The following is a 20749-nucleotide window of genomic DNA, read 5'->3' as shown; positions in this document are numbered from 1 at the left end:
ATACTTTAGGGAGTACAAGAAAGCAAAGCTTTTTTTTTTTATCTGTAAAAAGGAGGAAGTCAGTGATTTTTAACTACTGGCTCTTGCCATGCCTATCGTAAGAGAGTCATGCTTTACAAAGACACTATTTTGAAGGGTTGTTCTGAGTTTTAAATTCCTTCCCTAAGATCTCCCATTTTTCTCCTCCTTGCCTCAAGGTTTGACCAAATCAACAATTTGTTGTTGTTAATGTTTTCATTCTTATATATAAACGGTACCCAACCTGGCCTCACATTACAGTCTCCGAGGGAAATGTTAAAAAAAAAAAAAAAAAAAAAAAAAAGGCTTCCCCCACCCAACTAATACCAATTATATCAGAATCTCTAGGTCTGGGCATCAGTTCTTAGAAAAGCTCCTTCAATATTTCTGATGTGCAGCCATGAGCGAGAACCCCTCCTGCAATAAATAGTATAAAAAGATTCTGTAAAAACTTCAGTTAAAATCGGTTTTGCCTATTGATTTAGTCAAAAGTTCTGGATATGTGAACACACCTTGTGTGGGACCTGAAATTAATGGTGCCTATTCCAAGACCTCAGTGGATGTCAGTGGATGAATCTAGGGTCCATAGAAAATTCCAGAATTTTCAGGCTTCAAGTCTGGGGCCATTTTCTGTTATGGATAACGCACTCTGATTTGTCTCTAGCAAGCACTACATTTCTACCCCATTATGTGGTTTTCTAAGACAGTCTCTTGTCAAAATCTTCTTCCAGACTGATTACAAGCTCTTTTCTTTCACAATGGCCCTGGAACTCTTTTTGCAAAATGGACACGTTCTAGCCAGAATATATCTGGTAGCAGATATAATGGATCTTGACCCAGTGGCTCGGTTTTAGAACAATTTAAATTGGCAATGTTTTACTTCCAGAATTGGGGCAGAGCTCATGTGATATCAGTTGCTGCCTTCGGAAGCATTTCTGTCTCCACCTTGACCCTGCAAACTGAGTCTGCACTGAGTGTGGGGATGTAAGACTCTAAGATCAGGTGGAGACAGAGGACAAGGAGGACAGTGCTAACGACAAGAGGCAGCAGCATGGAATGATGGCCCATGGACAACACTCTGTGTGAGTGGCCATGGAAATCTGGGCTTTACGTACTTATGTTAAAATCTTTCCTTGGAATACTTACATACTTCTATTAGAATCTTTCTTTGGAATATAATATTTTTACATATATATTTCTAAACACATATGAATATGTGTGTGTTATATACAATGGGCTAATAGATAAAGAATGGGCAATAGATAAAGAATAAATAAGAAAAGGGGTGCCTGGGTGGCACAGCGGTTAAGCGTCTGCCTTCGGCTCAGGGCGTGATCCCGGCGTTCTGGGATCGATTCCCGCATCGGGCTCCTCCGCTATAAGCCTGCTTCTTCCTCTCCCACTCCCCCTGCTTGTGTTCCCTCTCTCTCTGGCTGTCTCTATCTCTGTCAAATAAATAAATAAAATCTTTAAAAAAAAAAGAATAAATAAGAAAACAAAGATCAAGGGAGCTCCCATCTCCACCTTTATCCCTACCATCCTCAATCCAGGCTAAAATGCTACACTGAGCCACCACTGCTATTCCTGTGCATTAAATCATTTCACTGATTTAAAAAGAAACAATTTCCCCTTTATCTCCCTTCTTCCTGGGAAGAAACTTAAGTGCTGCCTATCGCCCGGGGTTATAAGAGCAGAAGAATGGAGGATATTTGCAGAAGATAAAAAATGTGTTATGACATCCTGCGTTTGTATTATGCCTTATACTTTTTTAAAATAGACTTTCTTTTTTAGAGCAGTCTTAGGTTCACCACAAAGTTGAGAGAAAAGTACAGAGGTGTCCCATCTAGCCCTCCCCCTCCATATGCAGAGTCTCCCCATTCTCAGCATCCCCCACCTGAATGATGCAGGTGTTACAATTGATGGTTCTCACCCAAAGACCGTGGCTTCCATTAGGGTTCAGTTTTGGTTTTTTACATCTTGTGGTTTGGGACCAATGTACACTTGTATGCAAATGTATACCGTGCACTTTTTCAAAGTATGTTTACTACACCATTTCTGAACAATCCTCAAAACAAGCTTATGAAGTGAGTAGGAATTTTGTCTACATTGAAATATACAGGCCAGTGAAGTGACTTATCTATCATTATGAATGGAAAGAGCCAAGACAAGACCACTTGTCACCATGGTGAGGGGTCTTTTAACCGCTGTCATTGTCTGGTTTTATTGCACGTAGGGATGAGCTTAGGTGAGTGCCCTCAATCACCACACCAGACATGAAAGCACTCAGTTAGTGCTGAGACTCGGGTCAAGAAGAGCTGCTTATAAATAGGTTACATTGAAAATGCTATTTCTGAATTGCTATTGGGGGGAGGGAAGTTAAACAAAATGTAATTTCCCAGGTTGTTTTGCTTTTTTTTTTTTTTTGTAAATTTCATCAGGTAAGATAATTCTGTACTGCAGAAAGAGCTAGAAGTAGAGGGGGAGAAGGAAGGAGAGATTGACAGAGTATAAGAATAGAACATTCTAATTAAAAGCTATAAAGTGAGGATCTTACAAGGCTTTTCAGGGGGAGTTACATTCCTTGAAAAGACATATAAATTGAAAAATTCAGAGAGAAACAATAGATGCTGGTGTAGGGACTTGATTCTTGTGGTTTGTTCACATTTATCACCCTAGAAATGCTAGCCATTTGAATAATCTCAGGACCCTAGTTTCCCCTCGACTCAAGCTTCATGACAAAGAAGACACAGATAAAGAAGGAAAGAGTTAATGCAGGGGCACCAGTCCATCAGCAGAGATAGACAACACGGTCATCTCAACCTCCAAGGAGTTACTAACAACCTGAGAAGTGAAAGAGAGGCAGTACCCATGTACAGAACAATTCAAGCCAACAAATAGTCAAGGGCTTTGGAATATAGACGAGGCCAGGATTCCCCAATAGGGGACACATATGCCAGGATCTTTACCTAGACCATATGCCAGATAGTCATGGTCCTGAGGGAAGAATGGAATTCCTACAAGGAGGAAGAGTTGACAGTGGCTGTTGCTTTCCAATAACTGTGACAAATGGAGTTCTGTGTCTCTACTTGAATGGATTTATCAACTAGTTAGTAAAGACCGGATAATAGAACTCCCACGAAGTGGACAAATGCCATGAGCTTTTCTTTTTGTAAATTATCCAGGAGTTGAAAATAATCTTAATAACTTTAGCACAAATTAGCTACAAGAAAATGGCAGAGCTGACATGTCCATCTCTTCTGGTACAAGCGCTTCATCAGCTTCAATAAGAGAGAAACTTAAGGGTGATCTTTTCACATCTGGCAGGGTGTCAACAAAGTTTTGAAAGTATCAAAAAAGATGAAGTATTCGAAATGTCCATTTACATCCAGTATTATTAATGAGCCCTACCCCTAAAAGAATATTTCTCCTAGAAATATAAATTGATGAGAACACAAAGATATTACAATTAGCATAATATTTTAAATATTGTTTATTTCATTTTTTATCTCATCTTTTAAAATGTCTCTCATTTCTGGAAAAAGTTTTAGAGCACTTACACGTATGTAATTTAAAAAATCAGCAAATGGACGTTATCAGAAGATACGCTGAGAAACCCTCTACAGGTAGGGATATGCAATCAGAGAAGCAGAGACCGCTGGGTTAATAGTGAAGTGGCAGAAACTCAGAAGGAGATAAATCAGTTGGAGCCAAAGTCAGGGAGAGTTTCACAGAATTTGGATTTGAAGGATGAGGGTGCATAAAGGAGTTAAGTCCAGAAAAGGAAAGAAGTGTCGACAGGGGCATAAAGAAAAGAATGTTAGATAGAAGACGTGACTGATCTGGGGCTGACACTGAGGAGGAAGAGAAGCACAACAGCTCAGTTTGGGACATACCTGCCTCCTAGTACCAGGAAGTCAGAAAATCGAGGCTTGTAATTCCAACCTCACCCTACAACTCTCCCTCAACTCTGTCCTCCCATAATTTCAACTGCGTCCTACAAAGAAAGCCCCACAGGGCATCTGGGTGGCTCAGTTGGTTAGGCGGAGGGCTCTTAATTTCGGCTCAGGTCATGATCTCAGTGTTGTGAGATCGAGCCCTGCGTGGGGCTCTAGCTCAGACGGAGTCTGCCTAAGACTGTCTCCCGCACTCCCTTTGCCCCTCCCCCTGTGCTCTCTAAAATAAATAAATAAATCTTGGGGGAAAAAAAAAAGCCCCACAGATATGTCTTGATCTCTAGGCTGGCTTTGCCAGGTGCCTGTTGGTTATCTCCTCAAATCTCTGTGACTCCCCAAATTCCAGAAGTCCAAAAACTTTCATCAGTCTGGAAGAACTTCTTCGCCAACCTCAATCTTCGAAGATTCTACCTTCTTACATTCAATCAAGTAAAGGGATCGTTGCACTAGTATCTATTTATTGTTCCAAAAGCTACAGTTTACATCTTTTTATACAACTAAAAGCAATTATTTATTCAACAAGTACTAAGTACTACATGCCAGGCACTAATCAAGGCCCTCGGGATACATCAGTGGAAAAGAACAGTGGCAAGAACATCTAAATTTAAGAAGATAACTAAATAAACCTATAGATAAAATGAAATGTCAAGTCCACCAATTAACTGATCTTTGAGAGCCATGTATGACCTATTTAGGAGCAATGCCTTTTACTTCATAGGGGCAACATGCTGGGGTTTTTGGTGTCAAATTGATCGGGGTTCAGATCTCGACTCTATCACTAATAAGCTTATCCTCTTTAGGCAAGTCATCTTAAGTCTATTTTCTCATCTTCAAAGTGGGCATAAAAATACAAAATTGGGGCGCCTGGATGGCTCAGTCGATCAGGCATCTGACTCTTGATTTCAGCTCAGGTTACGATCTCAGGGTTGTGAAATCAAGCCCCTCCCCCACCATGGGCTCCACCGTCAGCAGGGAGTGTGCTTGAGAGTCTCCCCCTCTCCCTCTGCCCTGTTCATGCTCTCTCGCTCTCTCTCTCTCTGTCTCTCTCTCTCTCAAATAAATAAATCTTTTAAAAAAATACAAAATTGAGATATTTTAGGTGTCTACGAAATAAAGTCTGTAAGTGCTTTATACATAGCTGGTGCTCAATAAATGCTAGTTTCTTTTTCTTTCATAAATATGCTCCTGTTGGTTTCACTGAGAAATGGCGCGTATGTGTGGATGTCATACAAATAAACCAAATTGAAAGGACAATTTAGGATGGGAGTGTTGAGGGAAGAAGCCCTACCCAACCACTGCTGTCTCCTCTATGGAAGCTTCTCGACTTCCCAGTCAGAATTCATTTTCCCGGACCCACAGTATTATTTTTACACACAAGGATTTTTTCCTGTGGTGTCTCTCTATCTCCAGTCTACACTTTTTGAAGACAGTGTCTTGTGCTTCATGATTCCTTCAGTGCCCAATACAGTGCCAACCATAAATATAGGCCTGGTTGAATTCGGGTAGCAATCGACTACATCAGTGAAATATCCTGTTCACTCTACCCTAGTCAGACATTCTGTATGACTAGAGGAGAGAATTGTGGGATGGGCTCTGTATTAGTCAGCGTGAGTTGTCATAACAAAATGCCAGAGACTTAAATATGGCTGTTCCTCTGTGCAGAGAGCTCTTCCTCTTAGAAGGACACCAGTCCTACAGGATTAGGGCCCCACCATTATGACCTCATTTGACCTTATTTTAAAGACTTTAAAGACTCCATCTTTAAAGACTCCATCTCCAGTTACAGCTACTTCCGGGGTTAGGGCTTTGACATATGAATGGCGGGGGGGGGGGGAGTAGAGAGGGACAATACAATTAGGTCCATAATTGGTCCAGAGCTTTATTTTTTGTCTACAAAGAGAAACGTTAATTAAAGAAAACAGGGGATTTTTGGCCCTTGACCTCATGAAGCTCACATCTATCTCCATCTATTGAGACATGAAGACAGAGCTAGAAATGAAGAGAAAGGCAGGAAATAACGAGGACCCGCTGATTCTGCCAGTACGTAAATTATGTCACCAAGATAGAAAAAAACATTAATCAGGGAATTAGGAGTTCAGCACTAAATGCCAACCAGGCCAATGACTTACAATGCACTAATCTCATGCAATGCGTCTAACCTCTTTTACCTGATTCTTCTAATCTATAAAATGAGGTTAAGACTTCCTGCTGCAAAAACGATGATTCTGTGATTCAAAAATAAGGCAATATTTTCCATTTTAAATAATCACCTTTCCCCTTATTAATGTCAGCATACTACCTTTGAAAATATATTCAAGCTTGGTTATTTTTTTAGTGTTTAATGCTTCAGATGAATTTGCTCCCCAAATACAGGCAATGCTTTTGTGTTTATTTTTGTTCCTTGACCATATCTGGTATCTGAACAGAAATCGTCGCTCTTGGCCCAGAGCAATTATGAAGCTACGTCTCTGATTTCTTGTCAGAGGAAGGAAAGAATACTGCTCCCCTGTGTCTCCTATTTGAACTTCACCTACCTGAAAATGTGTCTTTCTGGGCCTTCCCTTCCGCAAAGCTCAACATCGAGCTCCTTTCTGTCCTTGGATATAATTTGAGTTTACTTCGCAACAACAAGCCAAGGTCAAAAAGATAGTCACAAGTCCTGTTCACCAAGTGTTCCACCTGTCTGCTTGACTTTTGGGTACATTGCAGAATTGCACTTCCTGGTCATTTTCGGATTGGGTGTGACCATGAAACTGGTTCTAGCCGATGAGGGGAAGTGACTCATGTCACTTCTGGGTCCATCATTAAGTTGTGAGCCTGTCCAGAGCACTCTTCTCCTCTACACTGGTGACCACCAGTGTTTCAGACAGCAAACGCTCTTCACACTGGATCAGGAGCAAGCCTACAGAGCAGTCTCCATACCCCTCCAGACCCCCTCTTCACCAGTCCAGCTTGGATGCATACCCAACTTTTGTTGGGGAAAGCCACCAACATTTAGTCTATCCTGACTAATAAAGACAGCTATGTTTCTGACCCTTTCGCACATTCTTACAATCTCCTAAAGGATAGTCTCTCCATCTTGGACAGCACAGCCCCATATATGGTTGTTCAAGCATACACAACTAAATTCTACAAGAGAAAATAAACTCGGAGGTTCAGGAAAAACATAGATATTCATATAATTCAGTTTTCTGGATCCAAATTTAAAGTGCTAAAAGGTTCCATGATTTGAGGGCTCTTGTTCTAGACCTGCACTGTCCAACATGGTAGCCACGAGTCACGTGTGCTATTGAGTACTTGAAATGTATGCAGTTAATGCAACTGAGAAACCAAATTTTTATTTAAACTCATTTTAATTAACATTAAAATTAGTGTAAAATATCTCAAATATTACTGATATTGGTTATGTGTTAATGGTAATATTTTGGATATATTGAGCCAAGTAAAATATATTAATAAAATTAATTTTCCCTCCTTCTTCTTCCTTTTTTAAATGTAGCCACTAGACAATTTAAACTTATATATGTAGCTCACATTGTATTTCTCTTGAATGGAACTGGTCTGGAACCTTATCCTCAGGGTTGCAATTTCTTTATTCGAATCCTGCTCTGTCTTCCAATCCCACGTAGAACTATGCTGTCAACTCACTTTAGTGTCTAGAGGAGCAAGTTCTTTCCCCAGAAACCCCTCCTTGGCTAGCGATTGAAAGGAGTGTTTCCCCTGCTTCACCAAGTCCTGAAGGACTCCTCCTAGGAATTCTGTGTGGTTCTCCTTGTGAGGTCCAGAGGCCCTCTCAGTCCTGCTGATGGGCCCTTCCCCAGCTCTTCCTCCTTGGACGGAAGATTTCCTCTTTCCCTGTGTGTCCTTTTCTCCGAACTACTGCCCAGATTATCCTGCCTGGACATTATTCCTGTTCATGGCGACGCTATCACTCTGAGACATCGTCATAATCTTCTCCTGAAACATGGAAATTACAGACCCTTGTGTTTATTTATGTTTCAACCTTGGGCTTGTTGTGTAATGTGGGTGGGGGAGAGTGCCTGTCAGCTCACTATCGGCTTTTAGGAAAGAGGGGCATTTAGTCTCACCTCCTTATGAAGAGATTTGACTTACTTTGCTGTTTTCCTTAGATGGGTCTCAGAAAATAGGATTCTCTTGGAAACATTTCCCCCTGTCAGAATAGCTAGAGAGTAAAAGATTTCTGTTAACCTTAATGTCACAACCTTGACATTCAACAACAGCATTCTGGCATCTGTCCATAGATTTCTCTTGAAGCTCTTATGGTCTCTTGCTCTTCACAGTGAGAATGTAAAGGATCCTGGATGGTTTAAAGTCAAGTCACTAGAGCACGCTTCCAGAATCTGTCAGAGCCTAGGGAGGAGCTAGCATGTGAAGGCCTCGGCCTCTTTCATTACTCTCCTTTGCATCAGATATTTATGTGGCCTCTGGAGCTTGGTCCCCTTTCAGAGTGGCCCCTCTGAATGTCAAAGAGCTGACCCAGTCCCACATTCTTCAAAGATAGGTAGAAAGGTACCCCCACCATGGCCTATCACCTACCAAAGGCCCACTGGAGGTGGTTATCATTTCTGAAGCCTGCAAAGATCAAACAGTTCTTCTACGGTTGCTCAGACAGCCACAGAAAAACTCCACCCCCCCCTCCCCGACCTAACTTCCTGACCCCAAAACCCAGAGTCTAGTCACTGAGCCAATAGTTTTAAGGTTGGGGTTTTGACAGCTACAGAAAGCCAGGCTGCAAGAAAGTGGCTCCCAGACAAGGGCACAGAAGAATGCACAAGAGGGCCTGTGGGTTTACTGACTTACTTGTAATCGGCTGGTTCTTCTCATCTGCAATGCTGCTTTGCACGCACTTTCAGTTTGAGTACCTTCTCCTTCCAGCCCTTGAAGTTACTTCGTTTCAGGGATTAAAGCCAGGGAGTTATTTATTTTATGAATTAATCAGCAGGGCAAGTCTGAGTAGACCCTGCGTGTCTTCTGCTCCAAACGGAGGGTCCCAGAACACAGAGGCCAACGCAGGGCAGAGATTCAGATCCAAGCAGGTTGCACCATGCTTTGGGCCGCGTAACATGTTGAACGTGAGGAAGTAAATGAATGAACTGGATGAATATTGTTATGTTGAGAGGTATCACCAGGCTTCTGACCTAAGCGCATTGACAGAGCTTCATACGACATAAACCTCAAGACTGGGAGGCTAAAGCGACCAAGCGTGCCAGTGATGGATGGCTTGACGGCCTGGGCCCGAGTCGTTGCATCTGCGTGCCAGTTTCGCTCAAATCAACGGTCCCTTGCCTTTCTGCACAGGAGCGTAGGAACAGAGGCCACTTAACAGGGAGTGTTTTATGCATGTTTGGAATGTATTTCGGGCTGTGGACTGCTGTGTTTTTGCACACGTATGTAGGTAGCCTTCATACACGTTTAGAATCCAGAGCACCCTCTCCTCACGCTATCTCCCATTCAGGAATCTCTGCTACCTGTCATGCCCCGCAGAGGAATTTGGCTTAAGGTTAAGAGTATCCCTGGAAAAAAATCATACATAAAAGCTCATTCATTATCTACAGTATAAATGCCTCTATAGTATCTTTCTGTACCATCATGCAAATGCATTTTTATCACACCTGTGCTAAGAGCTGCTTTGAGAGAAGAAAAAACAGGTTTAAGGGACCTGGGGAAGTACTTTAGAGAGAGAAAATGGCGCTGCAAGTTCCCTGCCATCTCTGCACTGGGCCAGCTCTGGGTGGAGTTGGTGAGAGCCGGAGAGGCTGGGAGACAGGGAGTAAGTGAATTGGGCAGGTGGGGAGGACCCCCAGTTCTGCTTTCTCTTTCCTGCCCTTCACTTCAGCTTGCTTACTGCTGGAGCGTTGAGGCCAGACCAGGGGAGGTTATCTCTGTCACCTGGAGGGGAAGGAGGTTTCAACTTCAGCTTCTTTTGCTTTCTGAGTGCAGTTCTCACAAGCGTTCGCTTGCTTTGCCCGTTGGAGTTGAGTAGTTACCACCCAAGCCCACATATATTGCAGCAGAGAGAGGAAAAAACTATCCCTTTGAAGAGAAGGTGGGTGAAAGAGAAAGCCACATTAAACAATGAGCCAGTGTTAAATTTGGGTTTGCTCCTATTTGTAAGAGGTTTAAAAATACCTTGGGCCATTTTCTGCTTTTGCACTTTCTTACCTAGCTACTTGCCCCATTTCCAAGCAGCCCCACGTAAAGGCACTTCCTTTGACTCTCTTACACCTGCCAAGAGCTTTGATATCATTCTCTGAAGGTTCAGGGGCTCTAGAAACTCCTGTTGGAAGCTTGAAGACTCTAGCCCCAGCTAGTGAAGAAGATCGCAATTCAAACATAACAAACAACAATAAAGAACTATCCATCCTGCCCCACCCACCCGACACACACCCCCATCAAACCAAACTAAACCCACACTCGAGGGGTGTGTCCCCCAAAGTGCTTACTCAAAAATAAGTTGATTTCATTGTTATTGTGGGAGAATCGTGTAGTGCACTCATTTGATGGTGGGGTGGGTGGGGGTTTACAACTGGCAAGAGAGTGTCTTGATTTGTTTCTGACAGCTGAACAAGTTGGGAGCCAAGGAGTGTTTGTGGGAAATAAAACCCTTCCTGTGTCCTATTGGAATGAGTTCTTCTTTTTTTTTTTTTTTTTAAGATTTTATTTTATTTTTTAAAGATTTATTTATTTATTTATTTATTTATTTATTTATTTATTTGAGAGAGACAGCCAGCAAGAGAGGGAACACAAGCAGGGGGAGTGGGAGAGGAAGAAACAGGCTCCCAGTGGAGGAGCCTGACGTGGGACTCGATCCCAGAACGCTGGGATCACGCCCTGAGCCGAACGAAGGCAGACGCTTAACGACTGCGCCACCCAGGCGCCCCAAGATTTTATTTTTTGACAGAGAGAGAGACAGAGAGGGAACACAAGCAGAGGGAGTGGGAGAGGAAGAAGCAGGTGCCCAGCAGAGGAGCCCGATGTGGGGCTCGATCCCAGGACTCTGGGATCACACCCTGAGCCGAAGGCAGACGCTTAACAACTGAGCCACCCAGGCGCCCCATATTGGAATGAGTTCTTAAATACTGCACTCAAAATGAAAAAACAAATGGGAACAGATATCAGTAAAAAGTGGGTTAAATATACTATGGCATAACCATAAGTGGAAAACAGAACAGTTGCAAGAAAAAAACAAACCAGAATGAGGAAGCTCTCTGGGCACTGATATGGAACAATTACCAAGAGATATTATTAAGTGATACAAAGTAAGGCACAGAACAATGCGGATAGTCTGCTACTATGATTTAAAAAAAAAAAAAATGTCTCCTTCCGTTTTTACACACACGGATTCTCTAGTATCCACAAGGGAAGTTCTTCTGTACTGTCTCCCAGAACTCCAGAACGCCCAAGCCCCAGATCCCCTCAGGGACCCATCCACTGAGTGCTTACTATTTGCCAGGCACTGTCTTGAACAAATACAATCCAGAAATACTCAACATAACGAACAACACATAAACATCCAGCTACTACAGCCAGTAACTCATCGTCCCTCTAATTTTATCTGTAACTCCATCCATTGCCGAACTCCCCCTGCCCTCCAACGTACTCACACTTAGGATTATTCTGAAGGAAATCACAGACATCATATCATTTCATCCATAAAAATTTCAGTATAAACTTAAAAAACGTAGGGACTAAGGTTTTAAACCTAACCACAATATCAGGGTTATACCTCCAAAAATGAACAGTTCTTTAAAATCACCAAATATCCAGACCATGTTCACTTTCATAGGATGACCAGAGAAATTTGAAAACTAACTAGATTTGCACAAAATTTTTAATTTTGTTCATTTTGACTTGTTCAAATTAGGATCCTTTTTTTATTTTTTATTTATGTAAGGCTCGATGATTCATTAGTTGCGTCTAACACCCAGTGCACCATGCAATACGTGCCCTCCTTACTACCCATCACCGGTCTATCCCATTCCCCCGCCCCCCTCCCCTCTGAGGTCCTCAGTTTGTTTCTCAGAGTCCGTACAGGGTACGGTAGCATCTTTGATATTGACCTTAAGGCTATTTTCATCTGTATACGGCCTTTTTTTTTTTTTAATGCATTTGTTGAATAAACTGGTTTATTTGACCTTGGAGTCTCACCTTCTGGATTTGGCTGATTGCATTCTCACGGTTTTGTTTCAGTTTTGTCTATTCAACTTCCTATGTAAATTGATGTTTGATCTAGAAGCTGAGTTCGATTCAGATTTAATCTTTTCACAAGAATACTTCATCGGGGGTGGTGTGTGCAACCACCGTTCGTCTCTCTTTTAGTGATATTAGCAGCTATTGATGGTTATTACCCAGATCCATTATTTCAATTAGGAGTTGTAAAACAGTGCTATCCCAATTCTGTCATTCTTCCTTATTAGCTGGAATACTCTCATAAAGAGAAAATTCTTCTCATTAACTACTTGTTTACCCTGCGATAGAGTTGTCACGTGATGGCAAGATAAATGCTTAACTTTCTCCTACTTGTGAATAATCGAGGACACTGAGTTGGTCCTTCGGCATCCTCCAAGCATGACCAGTTAGCTTTAGTTGACTCCTGAGAAAGTTTGACACAAGCCTAATAGTCTTTGATAACTTCCCTGCAATCGAATATGGCAAGATATCCAGGCTCCTCTTGTCTATTTTCTGCCTTTAGACCTGGAACATGCACTTCTCCAAAAAGCCCTGGTTCCTTTCACTGGAAAACATTCTTTAGATGCTAGAGTGTGAGCACAAGGGGTATTTACTGCTATTGGGTTGACAGAACCAGGCAAGAAGTATTTTTTTAATGCATCATAAATTCATATTGTTATTTTGAATTCAACTCTAGGATTCCAAGACTTTGCTTCTGTGATTTTGTATCCTTTCTCCATTTATATGGCAAATCTTAGTTTCTAATCTCTTTAACATCATCATTTACTTGCTTTATACTGTAATATACGTCACCATTTCTGGGAACACTACAGACGGTGCCACCATCGAGTTGTTTGTTTGTTGTTATTGTTGTTGTTTTTTTGCAGTTCTTTTTATCTTCACAGTTTACCACACTAGGGCTATAATATAGTCATATGACCTTTTTAAATAACTTGTTTTTTATTTTAAGGACTTGCCTCTTTAATTTTGATTTCATTTTTTTAATCATTATATAAGACATTTACATTGTACCACTGTTATACCTACAAAACAATGTATATTCAGAAAAGTCTATCTTCCATCTCTAACCTCTTTATCCTCCTCCTTCTTATTCCTTTAAGCAATTATTTTATTTATTTTATGGTTCCTTAATTATCAGCAAGTATGCACACATATACTCATATCACCCTTTCTTACATAAATGTTAGAATACTATTATACTTTGTCATCTTAATTTTCTTACTAAGTATCTTATTGAGCTGATAGCTCCATGACAGTATGTCGAGATAACCTTCCGGTTTACAGCTGCGTAGTATTCCACGGGGTGGGCATTCCATAGTTTATTCAATTAGTTTCCAATTTTTACTATTACAAAAAAATTCTACAGTGTATAGTCATATATAAAAGTCTTTTTTGTATGTTTCCAATATATGATTAGGATAAATTCCTAAAAGTTGGATGACCAGATCAAAGGGCAAATGCATATGTAATTTTACTAAATCTGTCAAATTCCCATCCATGGGATCTGTGCCATTTTGCACCCGCCGGCAATGTATGACTTCACCACAGCCTCACCAACAAAATATATTGTCAATCTTTTATACCTTTGCCAATCTGATAGGTAAGAAAAATGCATCTCAGTGAAGTTTTGGTGTGTATTTCTGATATTGAAAGTAAGGTCTTAACCATTTTCATATGTTCAAAGACCATTTTCTTTCTTTTTCTGGCAACTGCCTGAGATTTGGAGCACCGTTCGTGTTCTTCCAGGACCTCGCGGCCCTTCTTCCTGGAGGACAAAAGCAATGTGCATGTTGCTTGTTAACATATATACGCACTCGCCTTTGCACAGAAGGAAAATACTTGTTCACACTTGCTAGCACGTACACCTGGTCTTTGTCCGGCACAGATCAATAAAGATCCCTTGTACCTTTGCAAGTGGCTTCTTGTGCAAAGTTTCTCTAGGCACTTTCTAAGTTTCCTGTGGGAGTTTTATTTATCTTTTGCACTCTGTGAATTCTTAGAACAGTATCACACACTCAGTAAACATTAGTGGCTGCCTATTTATTAATTAATTTTACTTGTTCAGCTATCAAGAATCTAGTTTCAGCTGCCATGCTGTTCTTGCAAGCAGTAGCAACAATGAGGGAAGCCAAGAAAATGATTCAAAATAAACACTGCTTATGCTTTACCACCCCTGTCCTCCAGTCCCCCACTGCTGATAATAAATGAGCCTTTTTCTACATTAGAAACACCTGTAGAATCTGGACGGGGCAGTGAAGAGCTAAATGAATCACTATAAAACAAAGTATACAACCTGCCAAGAGTACAAGAGACCTAGGACAGAATTTCAAATGCTGGCTCTTTTTTAATAGGATGCTTGTTTAATTTGGGATATTATATATTCCACTTGTGAAATGTATTCCCTAAGCACTTTTCATCTTTGGCTATAAGTGATATTCCTTTTCTTCCCGATGACTATTTCTAACTTAGTAATTAATTTCCATTCCAGCAGACACTTACACACAATTGAAGTAACTATTTACAAAGAAAGCCAAAATATAGATGTCTTCCTTAGATCTAATTAATACTTAATAAGTGTCTACTAGATGCCTGGTACTTTCACAAACACCATTTGATTCAATTTTCACCTAGAGTAGTTGAGTTTTTTTCGGTAAACATTTATCGAGCACCACAAGTGCCAGCACCACGCCAAACGCTGAGGACAGATGTCGGTCAGGACGGACTTGCTCCTGCTGTGGTGTCCCACAAGCCCACATCATAGTGGGTTAAAACAAAGAAAGTCTATTTTATATTCATGCTAAATGTGCACCACAGGTTATCTGGGGATCTGTTCATCTTCATCCTCACTCTGGGACTAGGTTGACAGAGCAGGCAGTACCAGTATATTGCCAGTCAGCTAAGAGAACAGCCAGAGTATTCTAGAAGGTCTCCCACTGGCAATTCACTTTTCTGGCCCAGGGCTTACACACATCACTTTCACACATAAGTCATTGGCCAGAACCAGTCACATGGCTTCAGAGGGATCAGAAGTACAGTCCTACCACGAAGCAGAGAGCTAGAAATAGTCAGCCACCCGCATTAAGGATGCTACAGGATAAACAAACTGACATGGTTCTTGCATTTGCTGGAGCAATCCATCCAGATGGGGAGATAGGCATAAACAGAAAATTTCAAATGCTGTGTGCTAAGTGCCAAAACCGAAGTCTGCAAAAGTGGCTATGGGGTCTAGAGGGAGGGTGGCGAGTTCAAGGTGGGAGGCGTGGAGGGTAGCAGAGGCTACCTAGTGAAGGAAACACCCGGAAGAGTAGTGAATGACAGGTACCATCTAGCCGGTGAAGAAAGCAGGGAATGGTTTAGCCCTCCAGGCAGGTGGAGCCAGGGCCGAGGAGAGAAATGGCAGAGTGTATGGGATCAAGAAGCAGGGCACTGGAGCAACGTTGCTGAGTGTATAGTACTAGAGCAGAAATCACAGAGGAGAAGACTGTAGCCACAGGCAGAAGCCATACTGTAGTCATCGTAGGGAGTGTGAGCCTTAACCCAGGGAAGAGGGAGCCATAGAAGTACTTTAAGCAGGAAAGTACTATGGTCACTGTGTCATCTCTTGGGGCATACGGTCCAATGTTATTCCTTAAGGTCTTTGGAAATAAAAGGCAAGATGATGCTTGGAGCAACATTATGAAACCAACCCAAATTTGATCAAAGCTAAGAAATGGAAAGTTACCGTAAGGAGACAGAATGTCTCAAGCCTTTGCAGACTAGAACCTCTATTAATCAATCTAAAGGTACTTGGAAGTAGAGGGAATGGAGAGGTATTGTTCAGCTTTCAATACCTAAAACAAGACGTTCACAAAGTCAAATGTAGACTCTGCCTTTCCAGCTCTGTCCCGAGGAGAGAGAAACTTTGCAAATGGACTTGGAAAATTTCCAATCACATTGCCAAGGTCAATCCAATTATGAGACGGCCGCCTCAGGTGTTATCAGAGCCTGATGCTGTTAAAAAAAAAAAAAATCATTGTTTAAACAATTCCACTTAGTCTAATTCGGTATGCACTAAACAAACTTCCCCTTAGGACTTTTCTCCCAGCATTATATAAGCCTGAGAATGTGTCCAACAGCAGGAACATTTAGGTTGCCGAATGCTCTTTTCACTATGAATTGATTTGCTATCAAATCAAAATTTTGAGCCTGAAAGATCTAGGTCCGTGGTAGAATCACCAAGATAATGTCATTCTGTAAAATCCTGTAAAAAAGGCTTGTTATGTCTTCTTCCCTGGTCAACAAACTGACTCTGAATTACCCATGGACATGAATCTCATTCATCGATAAATTTATTTATTTTTTTTAAAGATTTTATTTATTTATTTGACAGAGAGAGAGACAGCCAGTGAGAGAGGGAACACAGCAGGGGGAGTGGGAGAGGAAGAAGCAGGCTCATAGCGGAGGAGCCTGATGTGGGGCTCGATCCCATCATGCCGGGATCACGCCGTGAGCCAAGGCAGACGCTTAACCGCTGTGCCACCCAGGCGCCCCGATAAATTTATTTTTTGTTCAATCTTTAAAATACGAAATATTTCAAATATACAAAAGTACAAAAATCATATAACAGCTCTCCACTCATCTATGACCAGATTTAAGCATGTTGATACTTTGCTGTATTTGTTTTATTTACTTTTCAGAAATAACAGAACCATTGTTCTGTGTTCAAATGACACGAATATAGTATATGCTCCTTTTATAACTGGATTTTTTTCTTAACATTAGCTTCAAGAGACGTATCCATTATCAATATACGAAAAAAAATAGTGCATTTTTTAAAAGATTTTATTTATGTGTTTGAGAGAGGGAGAGAGAGAGCATGAGGGGGAGAGGTGCAGAGGGACAACCAGACGACCTGCTGAGCACAGAACCCAACGAGGGACTCAGTCCAGGACCCTGAGGTCATGACCTGAGCGGAACTCATTTGCTTAATCATCTGAGCCACCCAGGTGCCCCTAGTGAATTCATTTTTTCAAAATTCTTATTATTTTTTTAATTCCAGCATAATTAACATACAGTGGTATCTTAGTTTCAGATGTACAATATAGCGAACAGAAACACTAATTCGAAAAGATATATTCATCCCTATTTTTATTGCAGCGTTATTTACAATAGTCAAAATATGGAAGCAACCCAAGTGTTCATCCCTAGAGGAATGGATAAAGAAGACGTGATATATACATATACAGTGTGATATTACTCAGCCTAAGAAAAGAATGAAATCTTGCCATTTATAACAACATAGATGGATCTAGAGGGTATAATGCTAAATGAAATAGTTAGAGAAAGATAAATACCATATCATTTCACTCATACCTGGAATTTAAGAATCAAAACAAATGAACAAAGAGAAAAAGAGACAAACAAAAAAACAGACTGTTCAATATAGAGAACAAGCTGGTGGTTGCCAGAGAGGAGGCGGGTGGGGAGATGGGTGAAACAGGTGAAGGGGAGTCAGAGTATATTTATTATGATGAGCCCTTGGTGCATTCATTTTTAATTGCTCTTTTATAGTGGTTCTCAACCCCAACTCACATTAGAATCTCGTAGGGAAATTTAAAACAACTGATCCCTGAGATCCACCCCAAATCAATTCACTCCAAGAAATCAATTTTTGTAAATGCTATAATTGCCCTTAAAATCAATGTATATTTTCTAATTGATGGATATAGGGTTTTATAAAAATCCATCAGATCTACTATATTAATTGTATTCGTTCAAATTCCTGTGTCCTAACTCGTTTCTTATCTTCATAAGCTATCAATTTCGAAGTAATATATGTGATAAAATTTCCTACTGTGTGGTTGCTGATTTATCAATTTCTCCTTGGAGTTCTTCAATTTGGGGTTTATATACTTTGATACTGTGTCATAATACCTTTCTCAAAAATTGTTTCTTTCACCAGCATTTTATTTCCAAGACACTGTACTTATATACTTTGAAGTCACAGATTATGACTATGAAGTCATTAGATTATGGAGTTGTGGTGATTTTTTAATATAATCTGAGCCTCTGTATTTGAATTTATGAATTTAGCCCCTTTACATTTATCACGATTACTGATCTATTTGGCTGGATCTATTTCTGTGATTTTATTTCGTGCTTCTTATTGACCCTTTTCATTGCTGCTTTTGCTTTTCTTAAATTTTTCTGGTCTTATCGTATTTTCTACTTCCTCTTTGCTTTCTTCTGCTTTTGAAAATGTTTTTATTTCTATATTTTGATTACTCTTAAAATTCTACATACATGATTAATCAACAAAATCTAAATTTAACCAATATTTCTAACTTCCTCATACATGACAGAACACTAGAACTTTTAAACCCGTAACCTCTCCTGCGTATCAGCATTTTCTTCTACTTTAATCCCACCTTGAAATTACATCCCTACAGTAGTTATCATCTTGTTGGTGCTGTTATTGTTTATACCACTGCTTGACAATTTATCACAAAGTTTTACATCATTTATTATGCATTTTGAATTCCTGGACCATGTAAGCAATATAAATTTGGATACCGAGCCTATGCAAGGCATAGGTCTGTAGTTTCATTTTCTCCGGTCAAACTTTTTTTTTTCATCAAGAACCATATAGAAATAGAGAAGTTTCCTTTTAGAGTCTTTGGCCACTATGTAGATTTTTTCATCTTTGTCCTTTTACTGAGATTACAGAGTCAGCCTCTGAATGTCCCGGCGTTTGCAGGTTGATGAAGTTCACTCTCCACATCCCGTAAACTCTAGCTCGATTCACATCGTCTAGTCCTACAAGCCCAAGGCCCTGGTTGCAGGAACCCGTAATTCGCACCCCAAGGGCAGCCAATGTCCATTCATAAGCTTACTGATCTGGCTTTCAGTTCCCTCTTCATTTCTGGGATCTACGGATTTCCCTTTTTTTTTTTCTTGTAGGCTCAGATATAAATTTCAAAGAATTTTTAAACATCTTATTTAGCTTTTCTCAGAATTTGTAGTGGGAGAGTTTCAGGTTCTCTTAGTCTGCTCTTTTTCCAGAAGCCACAGATTTTCTACGTAGTTGAGTGTGTATATATTTATGTATACATCCACATCTTTGTACATGTTTTCTATGCACTTAGATCTTATATATTTTCTATGTCTTCTGTACACTTATGTATACATGTGTGTGTATGTAAACATATATGTAAAAGCATGTATACAACATACCTACATAGCTGTGACAATGACACGTGAACTCTCACAACTGCAGAAGGTCAAATTGCTGTAAAAAACTCCTTGTTATGATAGAATGATCTAGAATCGCTCGTAGTGGTTTCTGCTTCTCTGATTGAACCTTGACTAATACCAAATTTGTTTCTGGAAGTGATTTGGTTGGCTGCTTCTAAACGCACTGGAGGACTTGGAGAAAGAAAATGATGAAATTAGGGCAAGTTCTCCGCTCACGATCCGCATAAGTGGCCCAAAATATATGACTTCCCTAACAGAATCCTTTATCTCCTACAGCCTTAGGGCCAAGATTTCCAAAACCACAAGTCTACCCTTGTAGGTGGCCGAATTATGATGCAAATTGACTTCCCTGTCCCACAGCTTTCCATATTAGAGTATTATTTGGCAAAGAGTGGGACGTTGAATATCAGGATGGGATTTTATGGGTAAATTCCAATGAAGCTGGGCAACTTGAACCCTTGAATTTTACTAAGCCTCCTTTGCCAGGAGAAGCAGCCCATCGTTCCCTGTCTAAGGACGTTAGTCTCCTTTTGAGTGAAGAACTTGTAATTACCTCCCCTGAGGTCTTTTGCCTTGCAGAGAATTGCCCATCTTCCTTCAGACCTAATCCCACCACCTCTTACTGCTCCTATAACTAGACTCAAGTCCCAGAAGATCTAGGAGAGCAGGGTACAAAGCATGAGTCGTGAGGAGGTACAGTAAATGCCAAAAGAATTGAATGGTTTTGCCAGTTTACATCAACAGAAATCTAACAACCAATTCCTAGACTTGAGCCAGCTCACAGACCCAGAATCCCCTGAATAAAGAGGGGTCCCCTTGAATAAGAACCCTGCTACACACACAATTTGCATTGTGAATCTTCCCCACTTTCCCCAAAGGCACCCATGGCCATTTACCAAGGCAACTACACACTGGAGAAGGAAAACGAATCATATTTTCAGGGATTACTGGACATACACTAATTTCCTGCAGATCCAAAGCCCCGCTGTGTCCACTAGTCAGAGTAAGATTTTATAGGAGATTGAGTGATGAACAGAGTTTTGACTCCAGTCTGTCTCACAGTAGTCACAGTGACTTTTGACAAAATCATCATTGCATGCCCCGGAAATTTTTGTGGTTGTCTGCTACACAACCTTAGTGTGGCAACAGGTAACTGATACAACTGCCTTAAGGAAACGTAGGGTGGGCCAGTTCGAAGGGCCGAATTTTTCGATGTGATAAAGTGGCATCAGCCCTATTTACAAATAATGAGACTGAGGGATAAGGGAAAACCTTACTTGTGTAAGGTCACAAAGGACAATATTAGAAAGTGTCCCACTGTTATTCCCTGGTGT

Source organism: Ursus americanus, chromosome 36 (assembly GCF_024610735.1).
Source record: "Ursus americanus isolate L20-20 chromosome 36, mUrsAme1.1.p, whole genome shotgun sequence".
Taxonomy (NCBI): Eukaryota; Metazoa; Chordata; class Mammalia; order Carnivora; family Ursidae; genus Ursus; species Ursus americanus.
Note: the sequence above shows the minus strand (reverse complement) of the source record.